This window comes from Ctenocephalides felis, unplaced genomic scaffold (assembly GCF_003426905.1).
Source record: "Ctenocephalides felis isolate EL2017-DRISC unplaced genomic scaffold, ASM342690v1 CF-g0.4_SCAFFOLD_01886, whole genome shotgun sequence".
Lineage (NCBI taxonomy): Eukaryota > Metazoa > Arthropoda > Insecta > Siphonaptera > Pulicidae > Ctenocephalides > Ctenocephalides felis.
The window spans coordinates 176,124,426-176,140,048 of record NW_020538040.1 but is presented as its reverse complement, the minus strand read 5'-3'; the positions used below and the strand labels follow the sequence as shown (position 1 = coordinate 176,140,048).

General features: G+C 32.0%; 1 pseudogene; it reads right to left on the bottom strand.

The window, feature by feature from the left end:
* Nucleotides 1–2,334: 2,334 nt before the first annotated feature.
* LOC113376296 lies at nucleotides 2,335–14,534 on the bottom strand (annotated as a pseudogene).
* Nucleotides 14,535–15,623: the final 1,089 nt, after the last annotated feature.

The window sequence follows — 15,623 nt, the reverse complement described above, 5'->3', positions numbered from 1 at the left end:
CATAAGAAAGTTTCAAGTTGTTAATAAATCTTATTTTTGTTGATATCTATGTATGTATTTGTTATTTTTAATAAATACACAACATTATTCTTCATACATTCAACTATCCGGGTTTTTGATTATCCGAATGCCTATCGACAACAATTTGTCCGGTTAATAGACACCCTACTGTATGTGTGTTTGTGTGTATGTTTTTTGTATACCAAAATAAAAGCGTTTAGGCATCCCAGACTAGGTCTTTTGTCTGAGTATGTCGGGATCAATACAGCCTGGGTATAATACCGACTAAAACCTCCGCTTATCTCTTGCCTCAGATCATCGCGGAAACCCCTGTTGGGTGTTACTTCATGGGGGAGTAAAATATCACGTGTATTTATTTTTTACCTCTACTTCAAAAACATTTCAAGTTTTTCAATTTTTTTTCCAAAAATTTAGCATTGTTCCTAAATACTAAAAATACACTTGATGTTGAGTGGAAAAGGAGGCGTAATTTTAAATATTACCAGGTATCATCAAGCGGGAGGGATGGGTTTAAAAATCCTTAAAACTAAATGACGTGATTAATGAACGCCTCCTTAGTTTCGTGATAGGCAGGTCCAACTGTTTCGCAGGTACTGAGTGCAAAGAGTTACAAAAAATGATGCAATTTTTGAGAAAACCAATTGTTCGAATAGGAAACATTTTGCTTATGTTTCAGATGTGTAGATATTAGTTTTTGATGATGGCAGGTCTTGTGGTTTTAAAATTTTTAAAATAAATTAACTTTTCTGTTTAAATAAAATAAGTATTTTTTATTATAAATGGGATTGTTTCATCGCTGACGATTTCCTTGTATGCATGCTATGTTTCATGTAAGTAAAACGTGTTGCCATATGGGCAGGAAACATTTAGATGAGGAATGTAGTCAACATATTTTCTTACCACTTAAATCCAGTAACTTTCATTATTTCTTTTAAACTAAATATATTTTTTGGTGTTTTGATAGAAGCCTAGATTTTGTTTATTTTTCTATGCTAAACATACGTACTTATATTATCTACGAAAAAATACTATTTATTTTAATCTCTCTCTAATCTATCAATCTAATTTATTTTGGTTTAAAATGTTTATATTGCATCATGTATATATTTTTGTAAATGATATATATGGCCACTTTTGGTCGAGTTTAGCAAAATTGCAAAAGATATAGTTTAGGGTTGTGTTTATTTAAAGTTCATAGATGTTTATTACAATATTTAAGAAGTTGGTATTAATATTTATTGAAAGTGGTGCATTTATTATGCCTGCATATACGTAATTAATTTTGATAATTCTTAAATGAATTCAAGGTAATGAATCAAAATGAAAAATTTGAATTTATCGCTACTATGCAAATCTAACTGTACACTTGATTTTGCAACTTCCTAGAAAAATATTAAAGGGCTTACTCATGACAGAAATGCACTTGAAAAAATGCAGGTTCTTAATTGTAATTTAAATAAATAACTTAAGGAAGGTGGTGAGTAGCCCCCTGTGATTGCAGCCATACGGTGTTTTTCTTTTCTATGCATTACTTTAATAAAATTGGTCTTCATTTGTTTTACATGGACTATATGTGTCGAAATCACTCAAAGAGACATTGTTTGTGAATGTTATTATGTAAATATGAATATTTTTTCATTTTATTGATCAATACATTTAAACTTATATACTTAATGTTTAATATATTTGCTACCTGTGGAACATAAAAACTAAAATAAAAATGCCTATATACATACAAATATTAATTTATTTATATAAAGACAACTTAATTATTAATTAACGTTATTATAAATTAATAATAATTTATTACATGCAATAAAATATTAAATGTTATCAACTGTAAGAGCACTTCTTGTATTTTTACATTATGAAAGTCCAAGAATATGCGATCATTTCAAATTCACATTTTAACACTTTTCATTCCAAAAAAATTCTTGCACAATTTTTAATTTTGCAGTAATTTTGTTGCTAAAATTGTCCTTCGCGTGCTAACATAATTTATATTCAATCGTAGGTTATACGAAAATTCATACTTCACAATACGCACAAATAAATATTTTCATTTGCATTATCTACAATTGGATGGCGTTTCTGTGGGTGATCTCGAATACGTCTACCTTCATTTGACATTTCCAATCATCATCGATTAGATATGGAACAATAAACCGTAATATTCATACTTCCAATTCTCCAAATATTTAACAATTTTAGTTTCTTTCATTCGAAAAATAGACAACAAATATTACGTTATTGCTGCACCCACTACGCCTTTAATAGATTTTTTTACATAATTTCAAATCACTTTTCAGTCGATCACAGACTAGTAGCATGTGATATCCAATCCACTGTATGTGCCACCCTATGGTAGATCCCAGGTTGACCTCGGGTTGCACAACTATAACCGGCAGATACGACTCCGATTAAGTACCATCTTCCTGATTTTTCCATCATGAGTGGTCCACCACTGTCTCCTTGACACGAGTCCTTACCACCGCCCCGGTATCCTGCACAAAGCATTTCCGGGTAAATTACTACATTTATTCCATTGGCACGATGCCAACGTTCGCAGATGCGATTGTCTAATACTGGAACATCAACAGCCTGAAGAGTCTTCGGACGAAGACGCGAACCAGGACTGAGAGCGCCCCATCCGGCCGCCCAGCCGTACTGCCCCAAAAAGTCTGCGTTCTTTTCTGGCAGGCAAATGGGAGCTGAAAATTGGGAAAATGGATTATAATTAACTTTGCTTTTGATTTATTCCATACAATAAAATAGTTGTGACGTAAATAACTCTACCGCTACGAGAGTCGTCTATAGACGGCATCTGCTTGACGACCTTTGTCTAAGAATGCCACCTATTGACGACATCAATTGTGATGAGTTTTGCTTTAATATTCATCACTCTGTGTGATATTATAGAAGATTCTAATTTGCTATTATGGTTTCAGTTTTTCAGAAGTAAAATTAATTTAAAATACATTTTGATCGATAGTGATTGGAAAATTTGACAATATTTTGTGAAACAAATATTGGACAACTTGTTGGCTAATCCAGCAGCGTCACTCCTGCAAAAAACACTCTCGTGGCGAAAGGGTTAATCAAGTCATATTTGCATACTATGAAAAAAATTCAGTCTTATATAAATTTGAAAATATTTGGAGCTAATTAGTGTCTCCAGTTTCTCAATTTTATTAAGAAATTTAAACTTCATTTACGTAAATGCCGAAAAATATTTATATACATAACAATAAGTGTGACTTTTCTAAGAAAATATTGTTTCTGTGTTATTGCAACGTAGTAGAGAAACTGTGGGGTTATATTTTCATATAAATTAAAAAAAATATTTTTATCTATTTTGATCACTATTTCAATGTTTATATTAACATCAATCATGATATAATATAAATTTTTGCAACGGTTGAAAATTGAAAAAGTACAATATAATCTTGCGGCGGGCAATGCATGTTGGTAACAAGTCCTACTTGCACGACAGAGATCCTTGGATCGGGTCCTGGTACTAACTATATAATACTAAATCGTAATACCGAATGTGAGATGGTAGACATAATATTGGAGATTGATGTTTATTGGAGATATATTGATATAATAGGATATATTGAGAAATTTGAATATGCTTATATACTTATGATGGAATAAAAAAGGATACTAAATTTTTGTAAAAATTAAAGAAGTACGTAAAAACAAATATCATGTGGAACGTTGAATAGATCAGAATATAAAAAAATATGTAACATAATTGAGTAAAAATGAATATAAAGTTGAACGTTGTATTGAAAAGGAACATATCCTAAATAAAAAAATGTATTTGATTGAATACTCTAACAAAAGCATCATCAAATAATTTTTGTTTAAGTCTCTATAGACCAGCGTAACTTTCAAGTCACATTCCAATTTTTTTAATATTTTACCTAATAATTGTTGCATTTTTTGTGAAATGATGCATCAATATTAATTCTATAATGTTATTAAGACCAGCAATATCAATATTTATGACCTTTGATCAGCTTTTTTAGCCTGAAGTAACAATTTCATGCACAGAAGTGCAAATATTATAGGACGTTGTGATTTGGAAGTCACAGAGGTGACTTTGTGATTCTAATCAAAGTCACATAATTTATTAATACCAAAAAAATCGCTTAAACATAATTTTTATTTGCAAACACAGGCTTATCATCACTGATCTTTAGTTTGCCTATTTTTTAACCAAAATTCGTTTTATAGATGATTGAGATCATTCTATCAATCAATATGCATTTTCCGTATATCAACCAAGGGCGGTAGAGCAAAAGCTTATTTCCTTTACTATCGCGGAATGATTTTGAAACGAAATCAGTTATCTTTTAAACACAGATCATTGACTTCTATTGAACTAGCTCGATTGCTCGAGCACATGTTTCGGGGGATACCTATGTGCGGCATGTAATGGACAGGTCTGTCCAGCGTGAGTACGGCGACGTCGAACCGGTCCGCCTGTGGTGTGAACTTGAAATACGGATGCACTTGAATCGAACGGACTCCGAATGTGTAGGCTGGCAAGGGCTCCACCGCAGAATTGATGACATAGTCGCCTAGAGTCACGTGGACCTGGCGGGCAGTCGCCCTCGCCACGCAGTGACCGGCCGTCACTATATGTCGCCGCGATATCAGCGAACCACCACACCTGGGTAAAAAGGATACATTGTTAGTTTTATACTTCAATCAATAATCTATAGGATATTTGTAATAAAACCAATTTATATGGCATAAATTCCTATACAATAGGACCTGTTTGTCATAATAAAAAAAATGTATGATGTATTATTAGATTGTTTGCGAGACAAATATTACTTTTGGAGTGATTGTAAATTTTGCTCTAAAATTCAAAATTTTATAATAATTTTAGGTTTTGATATCTTAAAGCCTGTTCACACGACGCTTGTGTTGTTGCTTTTTTGGTCGGCTGGCTAGCATGCTGCCCAGTAAACACCGGACGGCGGTAGCAATCTGAAGTCCACATTGATTATACATGGGTGCCACAGCGCCGAAGGAATGCTTGTGGATTTCAGGTTGCTGACGACGCTCAAATCACACGGTATTTACTGGGTGGTTATCAAGTAGGCAAAATGACGTTGTGTCGATCTCCATTTTTGATATTGGAACGTGCGCTTTTTTGTGGATGAATCATAGACCTATGGATAAATCCCGAATCACACAACATTTATTTTCTGGGCTGGCTACATTAGCTTCATGAATTGCATGATTTTTAGGTGTGATTTGTTTCGGCATGCTTGATTTTTGAGTGTTTTGGTTTGTTAGATTATTAAATATAATAAATCACATGACCAATTACTGCCTCCCTATTAGTTCGAACGAACAAATATATCAAGTATAGCGCACGTTCTAAATTTCCATGATGACATTTTGCCGACTTGACAACCAGCATGCTAGCCAGCAGACCAAAAAGCAACGCACATTTAAACTTCTTGTAAATAGAAGTTTAAATGTGCGCTATTTTTGTGGATGGATTTGTTTGTTCGAACCAATAGTGAAACAGTATTTTGCCATGTGATATATAATATTTAATAATCTAGCAAGCTAACATAAATCTCACTACAAAATCTAGCAAGTTAAACAAATTTCACTGCCTATCATGCTGCCTGATGTCTAGCTTGCTAGCCAGTAGACCAAAATGCAAAGAGCAAGCCATTTGTAATTAGAGATTTAAATGTGCGCTATTTCACTCAAAAATCTAGCAAGCTAAACAAATTTTACTGCCTATCAGGCAGCCTGATGTCGAGCTTAGCCGAGCTTGAGATAGAACCTAGCACTAGTTTGTGCTAGCCCACGTCTTTAACCACTTACGTTAAGGCAGGCTCCTACTCTTTTTATGCATTAGTTTTGGTTTGTGGTTTTTTAAATAATAATTAAATATGATAACAATACTGTTCAAACTAAAAAGAAATTAACTCGTGCGCATAGAGAAGATGCTTGGTTAGCAACTCACTTTTTATTTCAGTGGGCACCATGTTTTGTAAGGACTGAATCTGTTAAAAGTTGAAGAAATAGTTATGAAGTTGGAAAAAAATTTATTTGATCAAAATTAACTTAAACTTTTAATTAACCGAATGTTAGGATCTACTAGTTTGAAATTCAATATGACACCATCATCAAAAATTCACTAATATGAAAGTCTTCAATATTTGTACAATTTCAGTATAAACTACCATTCCTACATTTCTTCAAAAAATTATTTCCTTAAAGTAAAGTCAAATACAGTTTGATTTTATGAACTATTTTGTAAAACAAACAAAACAGAAAAAAGTGTCTGACTAAATAAGGAAAAGTAATATTGTCAGAAAGAGAGAAAAATCTGTTTTCTTTATTTTTACACATAAGTTCAATTAATATTTTTTTTAACGTAGTGATATAATTATCGCATAAGTGAAGTGTAAATATTGTTTAAGAATCAAAAACCAATAGTGGAACAACATTTTTCATTATAGTTATCCAAAACATCATAAAGCTGATTTTTAAAATTTGAACCACACTCAAATTCGCGTGTAATCTTTCTTTTATTGAATTATATTATTAAACTTTGGAACATATTCAATTAATTAATCAGAATTGTTAAATTAACATTCTCTTTACCAATTTCAATGATAATACAACAAGACAATAGTAAAAAAAAAATAACGAAAAAAGATAAACTAATAAGTATAATTAAACCAACGATATCATAAATATGCTCAACTATGCTCAACAACTGCGGCATTTATACGTGTTTGATTTTTAACTAAATTTTATGTTTTACAGTCTAGAGTTTTCTCCGAAATAAAAATTACTCTAGAATGTTAGTTTCAATCAGTTTATTACATGCTATGTATATTACTATTAGAAATCTGACAGCTTATAAATAACAGTTGTGGATTCTAGGTGTTTTAACGCTTACGATTACTTGGAAACCAGTATACATTAATAAAATATATCAAGGGTATTTGTTTTATTTATGGTAACTGATATATTTATAATATCATCTGTTCGATAAACGGTATATTTGTTATTAGCGAAATAGCACCTAAGCCTGAGGATAATTTTTTTTTTTTTTGAACAGCGAACAGAACTTAATAGTCTGTTGGTCTAATTTGAGTTAATACTATGCCAACTTTACATATGGCAACCCAAACGGTTGTCTCATCTTTGTGTGATGATTTTATTATTACAATTTCTGTAATAGGGCGAATATTTTATTGATACAGCAATGTCGGATGAGGGCTACTTTCACTTGAAAACATATTGCTATATATATATATATTTTCAAGTCAAAACCGATGTCACTACTGCTTGACATCAGGTTCCTCGAAGCGGCATAGAAACCTGGACTTCTGATTCAGGGATAAGTAATCTTACGTTTCTGCATGATTAGATATTCTAATCAATGCTTCTATTAACCAAACATTTATTAAAATTTTGATCCAGATTTCAACTATCTTTATAAGGAATGGGCTTATAATTTTTTAGCCAACGGTCCACTTTTTCTAAAAATGGCTTGTCCGCGTTGAAATAAATTCGGCCTAATTTACACAACTAAACTTGCAAATTTCTACAAATATAACACTAATGGATTTGTTAATACTAATTCACGAGTAAGTTAACGCTTTTGTTTTCTATGCAACGCCAACGTTCTAGACGAGAGAAATTCCACTTTCATTGTTTGTGAACGTAATCAACAAATTTAGGCGTGCAAGTTTCTAATCAACAAAAAATAAGCACTATTGGATAACTTTTACAATAGCAAATAACGAGCGTTCTAAAATTTTTACTTTACCATTATTAAACCGCTATTGCAATTTCAGTCACCTTGTATCAGTTATTACAAGAGTTATTATATTATAATTACAAATTTACAATCAGCCTGCATGGTTTATGGTTTATTTAATATATGAGATGAATGTAGAAAAGCATTTTACTGATACCATAACATTTCATCTGGCTTCTGCAATAAACATGTTAATTGTAATAGCAGAAATTTCTATTTACGCGCATAGTCTCACCTCATTTTGTTGTTAATTTTGTACAGGGTTTTGATACTTGGAGGACGTAATATCGGCAATAAATTGCAATTTGGCCACGATTTTTTAGTTTTTACTGAGTAAAAGCAGAGTTTTATTATTTATTTTTTGAATAGCAATCAGAACTTGAATAGTTGCATGAAATGTTGTGACCTTCACTTTTAAAATTAAATGGTATATTTTGTAGAATTTCACTTTTCCGGCACTATTAAAAATCAGAAAATTACAAACCAGAGATAGAAAATTCAAAGAACAAGTCATAATTTTTAATGTGTTATTAAAGTATTGGAAAAATTTCTAGATGATTACCAAAATTGTCCAAGACTTTGGTCGCCGAGATTGATGGATTATTGGAGGTGTAATCTAACAAAGTGCCAAATTAGTGAAATTTCACTGTATTTTAAAATTTATTATTTTTTATTTATTATTTAAATTTATTATTTTATTTATTATTAGAATTTCTCTAAGAATACTTAATTAATATTTTTAATAATGAATATTAATATTATTTAAGAAAATGCTATTTTTATCAAATAACATTAGATCTATTTTTTTCAAGCAAAAACTATTAAAAATATTTCTTGATATTAGGATGGACGAGTTTGCAAGGCCAAAGTACTTATCACTAAACCACGGTAAAACCCTTAGTAAATGCACTAACAAATGTTATATTTTCTCTAATATGTCAACATAAAGCTTTTAAAGTAAAACAAATATAACGAAAAAAATCAAAAACTAATATTTTGACAAAAAAAGTCATTATTTGTCTTTTTTCAAAATTTGATCCATAATTATTATTCTAATTTGTAGTAGGTACAATTAGTTTGTTTTGCATATCATTCATAAAATTTCATAGGCCTTATATAAAATTTTCAAAACACAATTTATATGAATAACAAGTGAAAAGAGAACATTCTATATTTACTGTAGTAAAATCTATACTAGGAAGGCTTCCATTAATCACGTGAGGTTTTTAGAGGGAGGGGGGCGGTCTTTGACGAAAAATCACAAAATATCACGTCGGGGAAGCAGGGAGGCAGGAGGCAAGATGTCACGTGTATTTATTTTAGATCTAATTTTTTTTTTAAATTCAAATATTTCAAAAAAAATGACATTCTTTTCTCGTAACTAAAATACACGTGATGGTTGGTGGGGGAGGGGCAGTAATTTTCAATATCACCACGTATCACCAATGGGGAAGGGGGGTCCAAAAGTCCTTAAAAAGTCGATCATGTGATTAATGGACGCCTCCCAATCCAATATCGCTTGATAAAATAAAATATGAAATATTTCTCTTTTAATAAAAAACGGAGATCAATAATTTAATTTAAGCTTTAATTACAATTTTGCAAATTTGACTATAATTTTATGTTTTGTGCTTCTCCATTAGTGGTTAGTGCTATGGGATTTCAACCAGGTTCGATACGTGCATCGAACAGCTTGATATCAAGCAGTAGTGACATCGGTTTTTAATTAAAAAATATAATTTTACCAAGTTAAAATGTCTCTTGGTAGGCATTGCTGCACCAATAAAAAAATTATCAATATTACAGAAATTGTAACAATAAATTCATTACATAGAGATAGCACAATCGTTGGATAGATTTTTATTAAAACCTCCGTCGATTATGGAGTCAGCCCAACATATCAAAAGACTCTTTAAGTTCTAATTGATGTTAAATATATAAAAAATATTTGTACTGTTGTTTGATATTAGATACCAATATAGATATTTCATATGTCGCGTAAGAAGGTTTTACTGCCCTGGATTTTTTCTAAATTCTAACAACGTTTTGTCAATTCATATATTGTATAAACACAGGTGACACTGCGGTAATAAATATGCTTTTTAAAATTTCAATAATATAATAAACACGAGAGCTTCTTTTGTTCACTTGTAGAAAGTTTTTGTGATGCAACGAGTAAAACACACTTGTTTGCGGGTATCGTAAAACAGGCGTATGTTTTCTTCAACATTTAATGTAATTACATATATACCAATACAATTGTGGTTAGTAGAAATAGATGTATGTTTTATTTGTCGATTCTCTTGTTACGTGATATTTATGGATAATTTTCATTATATGAATCAGATGAGTAAAAACTTGTGGCTTTCATAGAATCCACTCACGATTTAATCGGCGTTGAAGGTGTCATAATTATTGTCTTACCAAAGATGAAATTAAATGTTGTATCGATCATAATGATAGTTTTATGGAATATAGAAAAAGTTCCTATCGTATTAGTGGCTAGAGCTATGGGATTTTGATCAGAGGTTTCAGTTTCCATACCCGCTTCGGACAGCCTGATGTCAAACAGAGTAACATTGATATTTCACTTGGAAATATAGATAGCATAAATAGTTTTTATGTGAAAATTGCCATTCGGGGCATTACTGCATTATTCCAATTAATAAGAAGACCGTGAGGTTATCTCCTCATTATTAAAAATAAACTCTATCCGAGATACGGAGCAAGGACAATCAAAGGATTACCTACTAATAACCTTATTTTTAGTAATAAGCAATGCTCAATGCATCTTTTAAAACATGTAATAGTTCTTACGGTTGTAAAAATAATAATAATGAAAAAAATGTAACAACTCAAAAGATTCGAGTAATATCCGAAAAAAGCTTTATGTACAAATTGCTTCTATTTGGAACCAACTTGACATTCTATGAACACTTGCAATTACAATAGAATCTCACTAACCCGGCACTTCAATAGTTTGACACTATCGCTGGACAATATCTTGTTTTTTTCTTTTTTTTTTAATTAAAGGTTATTTTAAATATGCTATGTTAAAAATTTTGACTTCTTCACTATAATCTAGTAACGCAAACATTCCAGTAATTCGACACCCTCTGGCTTTTAGTGTGCCGGATCAGTGAGATTCTACTATAAATGTTTCCAAATTATTTATACGTTTCATCGTTAATTAATTTGGTTTAACTAATGTTATTCTAAATTTATTATTACCTAGAGGAGCCTATTCTGATGTAGGCTTGCCAAGGAAAAGCTCCAAATCCTGCATCATCACCTCCAACAATTCTTCTTTGAGCAGCTTGTTTTGCTACTGATATTCCACATCCTAAAAAATATTTTATTATATCAAAAATATTTAATTTTAATTCTTAAAAATCCATTTTTTACAATAAAGACAATAATATTTTCTTGAATAGAGCAAATGAAGCAATTTTGATTTTGTTGATTGTTGTCAGATGAGAGTATTAAAAATTTAATTAATATTGAAAATACAACTATTTTGCAATTTCGATCAAATAACAACATGCATTAATTACAATTTGTTAATTCACAACTAAGTATTTATTATAAGCATATAGAACTTTGCAGATTTCAGAAAATTATATTTGAAAATATGGGATGTCTCCTTCTTCGGGAAATATTTATAACAAGTACAAATAATCTTATAATTGAAAGAATTTACTTTTTACTTCAAAGACTGGCCATTTTCCAATTCTGTGGAAACCAACCAACATTTATCAGAACGCACTAAAAAACTATATTTGAAAATACATCGAGAAAATACGTCTTTACTCTAACGAGTTTACAATTGTAAGTTTTTGTAAAGAAGGGAACATTCCATATTACCAAAATATTTAAAAAAACAATTGAACAAAAATTCAAAACATAATTTTCTTTAAGAAAACTGGAGGTTTTTGTTGAGAAGTTCAAAAATCATGATATATCATAAAACTGTCTCTTAGTATTTAAAGTCAAAATGGATCAGGTGCAAAAATCTAACCTAAGATATGTAGCTTTTCGTTTTTTTTAGTCTAGTATGTATTTATAGTTTACTATAGAATTAAATTTTGTATCACATTACAAGATATGTAGCTTCAATTCTAAAAATTTTGACTTGAAATTGTAGAAAAATATTGCCTATAAAATTTTACTATCTAAAAATGGATATAGCTTTTTCCATATATTTGTTTTTATTCATATAGCTTAATCCATTATTTATGAAGACGTGATCCCATATTGTCTATGTATTCATATCAATAATGAGAATCACATACTTCACAGATTCATGTTTTTTTCCAAATCTCACAAAACTAATTTGTAATGCACCGGTCCGGCGCGAGAAAAATTTCACCGCTTTTTGATAATCAAATTTCTTTTCAAAGTCATGGATCATAGTTTCAATCGGTAAGATAAGATTCAGCGGCACAATGCTGCTTTGTTTTCTCTCGTATCTTGAATCTAAGTGTTTCAAGTTCAGCAAATCTAGATGAACATTGCTCTGTGAGAACAATTGCTTGTGTATCATTTATATGAAATTTGCATTGAATTAAAATTAGCATTTCGTTCACAACATGAATGAATGCGCCTCCCGTAATGATTTGGAATTCACTTCGACTTCTCGAAGATAATTGACATGATTTAATTTGATCTCGATTATTTGTTAAGGTTGAGCTTGAACATATAACAACTAATGACAAATTAGTAAATTATCAACGTATTGTCAAGGTCTAAAACGCTTAAGAGAAAGTAAATTTAATCTAGGTGAAAGTATTACTTCTTTACAAACAAAAGCACTGATCTAACGTGCTCGGCTCGTTATTGGACTTCATATGCGAACGTATGATTGTATAGGCGACATGCGAACATTCATTTGTTTTTATAAACGATATATGTAAATTTCTTACGTGCATCGCAAACATATGTCGAATTATCAATTCAAATTTGCATGTTGTTGATAATGCTTCGCTTTTGGCGCGAATTTGAGAACTTAATGTTATTTACGTTCGCCAATGTTTTCATATGTGTGCGCTGATGTTTAAATATAATAATGAAAGTAATCGATTTCACTCGTGGCCATTTTAAAATTCGCATGATATAATCAAATCAATAACTTTCGTTTTTAAAACGCACGAATCGATTATTTATTATAAGACTATTATAACACATTGTTCTTTTTCATTTTATTTTTAGTTACATCTACATACTGTTATATAAACTACAAAGAAGATAGATATATTGTTATTGAATAATACACAAAAACAATGATTTAACGCTAATGTTAATGACAGTTTATTATTTTTACTAAGAAGACAATCCAATGAGTTAGATTATTGATTTTTCCAAAGGCACGTGACTGTTCCAACCGATCGACCAATAGCGAGACAGGTCAGCATAGCGCGAGTACCCAAACCGAATACAACTGAATCTGTCGACACAATAGCAAATTTATTAAAAATGAAATACCAATCAAAACATGCACGAACTAGCAGCACACAACATGCACGTTTGAAAATTTTGCCAAAACCTAGATCTAGAGATGATCAGTATCAATATCGACCTGCGAGCTTCGGTCGTTTATGAAACTATATCAGAAATTTAGGCATTCTATATAACACCGTGCACGAAAATCAAATCCATGCCAGAAAAGTATCAAAATAAATTTAGATTTTTAATTTGGTAGCAAAGCGCATTCAAAACGAACTATTTGGATACGTTGAGCACACACTCACTAGGATCGTTCCTAATCGGTCCGTAATTCTCCAGCAGAGTTGTGATATCTGTCGCATTGTTTTGGGTACTCGCGATGCCCGTCGCAGCTTTGGCAGTTCGTTGACAGCATCCTCTCAATAGACCGGGGCAAGTCCCATCCAGAAGTCCGCCGGACATCCAGCAAGCTAAGAAGAACTCGCAAGTGCCCCAAGCGCACGATTTGTGCTCGCCTGACGGTCACATGCGTCAACGAGTCACGGTCACGTTTACCAATACGAACATTACGCCGACACAAACAACGCTAATGTACTATATTATATTTTATTAATGAAAACAATGAAAACATACCTCGCTCTCGAACCCCTGGTGTTTCTTCTTGGAGATCCTGTAGATTGTAATCGCGCAGGTCTTGAACATTGGCCAAGTCATTCACACCAAAATTTTGATCTCGGAAAACTACATTCTCGTTTCCGTAATTCGGTCCTCGATACCCATTCGATGGATTGTCATACGAGGAATCCTCCTGAAACTTCACGTTCTCATAATTTTGAAACTTTATATTATCGTATGAAGATGTTGGATCCCCATAGGGAAAAACAACGCGAGGACTTCTCGTTTTCCAGTAAGGAGTACGTCCACCACGTGGGGGAAATTCTGAATACTCAGAATACTCCGCGTAGTCTGACGCTGCAGATGAATATAACTTTGGAGGAAAATATTCGCGGGTGTATCTCGCTGGCGGATACCTAGCTCTCGCCTCAGGAGCTGATTGCGACAACTCTTCACTGTATGGATGGGGTATACGTTGTATATCGTCGGTCAAGGAAAGTTCATCTTCACGATACGGTTGTGGGCGAAAGGATCCAGGAAAACGCACTCGTCCTCTGCCTCGTCCCGGTGAGTCTATAGCTTGTGCTAATAGCAACCCTGTGACCAACGTCAGTACCCGCCAGTTGTTCTTACCCAGCATCCTAGAACCTCTATACACTGATCCTTCTTCTTTCCTCTGAATCGACGCAGCTCCGCATAGTAAACCGAACGTATCACGAACGGTGCTGCAGTCTCATATTGCTAAAAATGACAGTCGACTTGGTAATGGATAAGTTAACTTGGCTTAAGAATACTGAGCATTCTTTTTTGTTATCTGTGAAAAAGAAAAGACTATTAGTTCTGGCAACATAAAAATATTATTTTGAGATCTTATTATATAATTAATCAATTCAAGTGCAAATTTTATTCATAAAGATTATCAAGATTTGATCACTACCATGACCTGGACATAAATCGTCAAATTTGTCTCCAATTTTCCTTTACCATCGAATGACAATTGCTCGAAATAACAATTTGTATAATAAGCCATGCAAAACGCTCGATTTGAAATGAAAGTTAATTAATATAAAAACGTGTACATTGCGATGGACGTAAACACTGGAAGCTCAATCGTCAAATCCGGTTGGCGACGATCACTCCCCAAGTGAACCAAACTGAACAATCCGTTTGGGTTTTTACTTTCACCTGCGTAACAACAGTAGCGTGGTACAATCTCATTACAATGATGATGCGATTTTTCTGTAGGCACTGCCAAGGTCGTATGTTGTGTCAAAATTTCGACTAGCTTTTGAGAAAACGCATTAATAAAAAGACAAAGCAGTAGTGATATCGGGTGTTACATAGAAACATTGTTAGCAATATGTTCCCAAGGAAAAATAGTCCTTACTCGGTATTACTTCATATATAAAAAAAATTAATCATTTATTAAAAAATATTACAGAAATTGTAATAATGAAATTCATCACGTAAGAATGGATCAACTGTTTAGGTTGCCATCTATAAAAAAGCGGACGTAGCTTGTAAGTAATCATAAAAGCTCATTGACTATAAAGAACCCATAAGTCCTGATCGCTGTTTCAACAAAAAAATTAATTAGACAGTGCAAAACTGAATAATATAAAAATCACAAAAAATATTCATTGTCTAAAAGCTAATACTACAATATTTTACATATCTACTAATGTGGAAATGTTCCATTGAAATTGTTATTATGTTTTTATCATTACTG